The 7,383-nt window shown below is 36.8% G+C and overlaps 2 pseudogenes; both read left to right on the forward strand.

Moving 5' to 3' along the window:
• Positions 1-2,169: 2,169 nt before the first annotated feature.
• Positions 2,170-3,677, forward strand: LOC147826450 (ZZ-type zinc finger-containing protein 3 pseudogene; annotated as a pseudogene).
• Positions 3,678-3,732: 55 nt separating this feature from the next.
• LOC101707444 (ZZ-type zinc finger-containing protein 3 pseudogene) lies at positions 3,733-4,296 on the forward strand (annotated as a pseudogene).
• Positions 4,297-7,383: the final 3,087 nt, after the last annotated feature.

Here is a 7,383-nt window from a genome sequence, read left to right on the forward strand (position 1 = left end):
GATACAAAAAAAAAACCCCAACAGAGTAAAGAGAGAACCCACAGAATGGGGAAAAATTTTTTTCCAGCTATTTCTTGAAGAGGACTGACATCTAGAATATATAAAGAACTTAATAAAGAAAACAGACCCCCCCTAAAATAAAAGACTCAATCAAACAATGAGCAAGTGAAATGAACAGACACTTTCTAGAAGTACAAATGGCCAATGAATACATGAAATGTTTGATAAATATAATAAATGTTCAATATTTCTGGCCATTAGAGGAATGCACATTAATACAACACAGAGATTCCATCTTATTCCTGAAAGAATACCTATCCTCAAGAAACCAAATAATACCAAAGGCTGGTGAGGCTGTGGAGAAAAAGGAACCTTTCTACAGTGTTGATGGGAATGTACACTAATATAACCACTTTAGAAATCAGTATGAAGATTCCTCCTAAAACTAAAACTATAAATCCCATTCAACCCAGCTATTCTCCTTCTAGGTATCTTCCCAGAAGAGTTAAGGACATCATGTTACAGTGATGCATATACACCCATGATAACAGCAGCACAATTTATAACAGCTAAATCTTGGAAATGGCCTATATGCCCATCAGTAAATGAATGGATAAAGAAAATGTGGTATTTACATATAATGGAGTACTCCTCTGCTACAAAGAAGGATAAAGTTGGGTCATTCACAGGTAAATGGATGCACCTTGAGACGATAATATTAAGTGAAATAAATCAGATGCACATGCTTAAAATCATATGATTTCTCTTATATGAGAAAACCAAAATATAAATAAAGAACAAAATAAAAGGTAGATAATATGAAGTAGGGAGATATTTTTCAAAGAGGAAGGAGAACAAGACACAGGAGAGGAGTGGGAGAGGAGAGAAAAGGAATGGAAGTAAACTGAAAAAAGAAAGAAATGGAGCTAGAGCTTTTGCAAGTAGGAAAATGAGACCAAGACATGGCTGTAACAGGGAGGGAGAGGAGAGGTAAGGAATAGAAAAAGAACGAAGATGTGCTATGCACAGGTTCCAACTCCTCGTAATAAATGTAATCATTATGCACTGCAAACATGTACTCATAAAAGGAAGAATTGAAAAGAAAAATATAAATCCTAATCAACTAGTTTATTTTTTATGCTTCATCAAATTTTCTTACATGAAAATGTTTTTGTGACTTTTTTTTTTTTTTTTGGTACCAGGGATTGAACTCGGGTCCTTGTGCTTGTGTAGCAGGTGGCGAAACCACTGAGCTAAATCCCCAGCCCTGTTTTTGTGACTTTAAAAGCGTGAATGTGCCTAATACTAGCTATACAGCTCCTGATCAAGTACAACACATAATCCCTTCCTAAATTTTCTCTCTACTACATTATAATCTAAAAAATTCACATTTTCCAACAATTGAAGAACAATATGATCTATATGTTTTGTTATGATTTGGGATTACTGAAGCAGGCTACTCTACAATTCAACTGTTTCAGCCTAAATACATCATTTTCCTCACTTTAAAAAAAAGCCTATGATTTTTCATTTTTACTTTGAAACACTCATTGCTTGCTTGAGATAGATACAGTTAATGGGCTATCTAGATTCAGCCTTTACGCTAGGGTTGTAGCTCAGTAGTAGAGCGCTTGTCTAGCATATGTAAGGCACCACAAATAATAATAATAATAATAATAATAATAATAATAATAATAATTTTAAAAGACAACCTTTGGCTTAAAACTTTCTTCTTTCAATTCTAGATCTACCATGAACAAGTTTATAGAATATAAATATTTTTACAGTCAATCTAAACTTAATATGGGGACATGGCAAATGCATGAGCCAGGGGCTGACCTGGAAGCACTGTCCAGCTTCCTGTGGTGGCTGCCACTAAAGCAAGTGCCATGAAGGAGGCAGAGACCAGCCACTGTACACTTCTGTAGGAGCCTATATTACTACTAGTAGAATTCAGCTAAGGAATTTAAGAGTGTCTAATGGCTGAATAAATTTCATGGCTAAAGCTGAGAGTCTGAAACCTTGATGCTTAACCTCTCTTCTAGACATAGCTCCAACTCTTTCAGGATATAAGGAAAAGAGATAATATTTCTGGATGATAGGCCTTTGGTTTTATAGGTTTCCCAATGAGTGGATTGTGGTGACCATATTGTAGGAATTTGCCATAGTATGGCTGCTTCCAAATCTAATTATGTTCAAGATCAACAGTGAAGTTAAACAGATTAGATTAATCTTTTTGTGGTAGAGCTTTAAGTAATTGTAGCACTGATCACCCTGAAGAACTCTTTTCTCATTTTAAGTATTATCAAGATCACCAAAGAAGAGATCAGAGCCTGTACAAATTCATAAAGGAAATAATAATGGAAGAACCACTGATTTAAAATAGCAGAATACTCAAGAATCATGAATAAGCCCTAGGAAAGAGGACTTTCTTCTTCAAAAGTGGACAACATAGAAGGGCAGGCTGTAGAAAATTACCAGAAATGGCAAAGATAACCTATATCATTAGTTTTAAAAAGAATTAAAAGTTGCCTTACATCTGGAGGACCAAAGAGTTCAGAAGATCTGTCTATAAAATCAGACAGAGAGTCAGCAAAACAGAGTAAAATAGTGGCAATTATACAGATTTTCAAGGGACTAAATGAACATGTTGATGTCTTATACTGAATGATTGTGAGAAAAGGAAAGTTTAAAACATGAATATTGATGAGGAAGGACCACTTAATTCTGCAGTAGTTGAAGAAATTACAAGCTATTGGCTGTCAGTGGTGTTGATGACAGTGATTCAGCTATTATAAACTGTGGTGACTGTCAGCCTGATGGGAGCTCTAAACAAAATAGTACGGTTCCCATGTATCGTGGGAAAAATCAGTAGCTAAAGTGGGAATTTGGAAACCCAGACTTCAGTGTTCCATGATAATAGGAAAGAAGGCTGTTACATAGAGCATAACATGCCTTGCACAAATTCACAAGTACGGGTCAAGTTGGAAGACCACAAAACAGTGACTGCCTGCCTATCTGTGGAGCATGTTAATAAGCTGACTACAAACTAGCTTTTTGGGCCCCGTTTCTGCATTTCAGTCATCTTTTAGGGATTCTGAAGAGAAAAAAGATGTGATGGGAGATAGCAGTGCCTTAAAAGACCAATATAGTGAAAATACTAGTAATATCCTAGACACAAATCTTGAGAATATACCAGTTTCTGGTGAACCAGAACCAGCTTCTGTTCTAGATTGTTTCAGCTCAAATAATGTCTTTATCAGATGCTCAAGAATATTGCTATACCTGAAGAATTTCACCATGAAGGACAGCCCCTCCCAGAGGTAGTCCCACTAAAAACAGTTCTCTTTGCATAGAAAATGGACAATTAGAGGAGTATAATCTTAATCGCAATGAAACAAATGCTAATGTTAGTGATAATGAAAGAGTCTCCCATAAATCCTGATTAACTTCCTCAAAATGAAAAGTTTTATTATATGACTTTCAAAACTATGGAAGCAAAGGACTAGGTAAACCACCCTCAGGGACAAGTCTCAATATTGGACATATGCCATTTGCCAAAGAGAGTACCAATCAGCATATTACAAAAAGAGGAAGATGATGATCCTGGTGTTTATTACTTTGAATCAAATCATGTGGTCTTAAAACACGACAAAGATTATCAGAGAAGCATTTGACTTGTTGTGGGCTGCTGAAGAACAGAAAAATTTGGACAGCTACTTCTGAAATGCATACCCTCCTGAAGAAGTAGAATCTTGAAGCTGACAGAAGATTACAGATTCACTGACAACAGGACAGCAAAATAGGTTGCCAGCCAAGTAGAGATATATTTCATAAAGTTAACTAAAGCTGGCATACCAGTTCTAGGCAGAACACACACACACACACAAATTCTTCAACAAGTGGATGACAGCACCCCCATAATAAGCATTTCTTTAAAGTTTGTATTTTCATGACTTCACATGAACCATCAGTGTATACTGATGAAGATGGCAAATGATCCTGTTTTCACAGACACATGAACACTGCTAGGGAGGAGGCATCAGATGAAGAAAGCATTCCTATCATGTACAGGAACTTACCAAATGTAAAGAACCATTACAGTTTAAAAACTTAAAGAGACAGAAACTTCAACAAATGCAAGCTGAAAGCAGGTTTGTGCAAATGTGGGCTTCGAGTGTGGTAACTGTGGCATAGAACATATCCAAGGAGACACTCATAGACAGAGACTATTATGTGTGCCAGGGCACCAGTTATAATTACCTTGACCCAAACTACTTTCCAGTGAGCAAATGACATGGAAGAGAACATCATTTACTAGTCCTCTTGAACAAACAGTAATAGTATTTTTAATTATGGGCACAGTTTCAAAAGATACTCTGCTTTCCCAGAAATGACACACAGCATGAAAACTTCTTGAGTGTTCTGGTCAAGTACAACTCTGCATCATGGTGGCTGTAGATCACTGTTGAGCAGCTGAACATTCCTGGTGAGCAAAGGGTTTCTCTGAATTTTTCACCACCACCTTAAAGCATTTTAGGGTAATGCAAATGGCTAAGATGAAAATGAGAGTACACCTTAAAGTGAGGATAAATTCCAAAGGTTTCAGAGAACTTGGTCATAAATATGATGATAAGACATGTACTCATATTAAAAGTTGAGTAGCTTTCAGTTTTGTGAAAATAGTTTTCAGCACAGAAACTGACTTCTTTGGACAAAGTTTTAACTGATGATGGTGTTTGCTTGTAGGATCACTGTTTAAATATACTCATATCTAAGTTCTTTTAATTGCAATGAACAGCCCTTATTAGCAACAAAACACTCCAGGAAACAACTTAAGTAGCAACTTAACTTGCTTCTTAACCAGCTCACAGTGTGTGAATGTTATAAAATTGTCACTCCAATATATTTTTAAGTGAAATGTTATATAAGATGATAATGTGATGTGTATAGTGAAAAATGGCAGTAGTAGTAACTGTAAAGTCTCTAATTCACAACATTATTGATTCCTTTAAAATACATAGCATCCTGCCTCTGTGTTTGGAATTGTCAATACAACAAATGAGAGAAAACTGCCCAATATAAAAATCATATATATGGTAATAATTTTCCTCTTTTGTAGTCTGAAGAAGACCCATAAAAGAGTATGTTTAATTACTATTTAAATAAGTGATTAAATTTAGTCTTCGGAGTGAGCAAGGGTTCACATGCATTATTTTATGCTACCAGATTTTGTTGTACATCATTTAAAACACTGTATGTTTCTTCTTATTTGTGTACACAGTATGTTCATTTGTCAAGAGAACTGTGATAAATAAATTATGTGGATACTGAATGTTTGTATTTTTTGTTGTTGTTTTGTTTTGTTTTTTTGGTACCAGGCATCAAACTCGGGACCTTGCGCTTGCGAGGCAGGCCCTGGAACCACTGAGCTAAATCCCCAGCCCTGAATGTTTATATTTTTTAAAAACTAAATATTATCACAAGTTGGTTTTTTATTGGGATATGAGGTACTACAGCCTTTAAAAGTACTTTTTAGCATAATCACAAATTATGAAACCATCACTACTTATTTTGGAATATTTTTTATCACTTCCAAAAGAAACATCCCCAAAACAGGGAAGTGATGATGTACTTCCTCTCCCTCGAGTTCCTGGGAAAGAATTTGTCTCCATGGCTTTGCCTTTTCTGAACATTTCCTATTAAACAGAATTAGGCAATATGAACCTTTTTTTGTTTGGCTTCACTTACCATAATGTTTTCAAGGTTCATCTATGTAACAGCATGAATTGTTACTTCATTCCTTTTTATTGGTGAATAATATTCTATTGTGTGGAGTGTAAACTGCATTTTGCTTATTCATCAGTTGATGGACATTTGAATTGTTTCCATTTTTTAGCTATTAGGAATAATGCTGCTATGAGAGTTCAAGTTTTTGTGTGAAAGTGTGCTTGCAATTTCAGTGGTCAAATTAAAATTTTAAGACAAAATACTTACATCAGACTTAGGTAAATGCTGTCTGGTTAGCAAAGTACAGATTAAACATCCTGTCTGTGTTTCAGGCCTGCTGAGGGCTGGGGCCACACTGGGAGACTTCCAGCTGATCTTTTTGGGTCCTACTTAGTCCCAGTAGGAGGTTTCTCTTCAAGACACCACCTTGTACTAGACGTCCAAGCCCTATTTTGAATTCCATGGGGTCTCCTGATTACTGCCCGTTCTCCACTCATCATGAGTCAGAAAAGGCTTTGAATAAAATCTCTGAGCACAGATTCAGGTCCCTAGTGCTAGAAAGATTAGTAATTATCTGTCAGCCGTCCTCTCTCAACCACAGCAGGAAGCACAGCCAGCCCACACATGAAGGTAGGGGCTTCCTGGGACTAGGGACATGTGTTAATTACTTTTCTGTTTTTGCTGAGACAAAATACCTGACACTCAAAGTTAAAGGAGAAAGGGTTTATTTGGCTTACAGTTCATAGAGGTTTCAGTCCATAATCAGCTGGTTCCGAGGCAGAGTGGCCATTGGAAAAGAGGCATTGCAGAGGAGAAACAACATGGCATGCACAAAGTAGCAAAAGCAACAAGAGACCTTAACAGCATCTTTCTGCCCCTTTTATTCTGTCCAGACTACTGGGATTAGGGCGGTGCCAAACCAATCACTCACATGTAGTGGTTTAGTAATCACATGCCCTTAATCTCAGCATCACACTCTCTAGATTCACCCACCTATGACTGCATGAGGCTTTGGGGGGACATCTAGGCCCAAACCCTAACAGGACATACTGTGCTGATGCTTGGAGAGTTTAGGGTCCCTCACCCGTATGCAGCACGCCTCCAAGTGGCTTCCCCCAATTTTCCCCATATATATCCCTCTATTTGGGGGGGTTCCTTTGATCTAGTCTGTCTTTAACTACATCTGCAATTTTCTGCCTTTCACCTATATTTGAGTTTAAGATTCAAATATACTACCTCTATTTTCTTGTCTTCTGTGGCTCTATCTATCCAGAAGACAGGGTGACTCATGATTGGCTCACTGGATTGGGTAAATAAAGCAATAAAAATTCCAAATAAAGGAATCTACTTTAATATATAACTTTGGAGTGGAAGGAGAGAGGTCAGAAGAGTACCAATAGATAGTTCTCAATATTATTGCATCATGACAATGTTCTCAGTAATGTTATATCATTTAATGATAGGTTATCCCATGAGTCTGATAATAACCATAGGTATTTTTAAAATAAAATATCTAAGAAAGATAGAAAGACATCCAGTAGTATTACTTTTTCTCCCACTGAATACTATCACTACCTGGGATAGGAACCCAGCCCTCTGTGGAACCCAGTTTGGGAAATGAGACATCTGTTGCATAGAATGTCTCCTTCGAGT

This window comes from Heterocephalus glaber, unplaced genomic scaffold (genome assembly GCF_053883595.1).
Source record: "Heterocephalus glaber isolate CG9 unplaced genomic scaffold, H.glaber_assembly_v1.0 deba00001472, whole genome shotgun sequence".
Classification (NCBI taxonomy): domain Eukaryota; kingdom Metazoa; phylum Chordata; class Mammalia; order Rodentia; family Bathyergidae; genus Heterocephalus; species Heterocephalus glaber.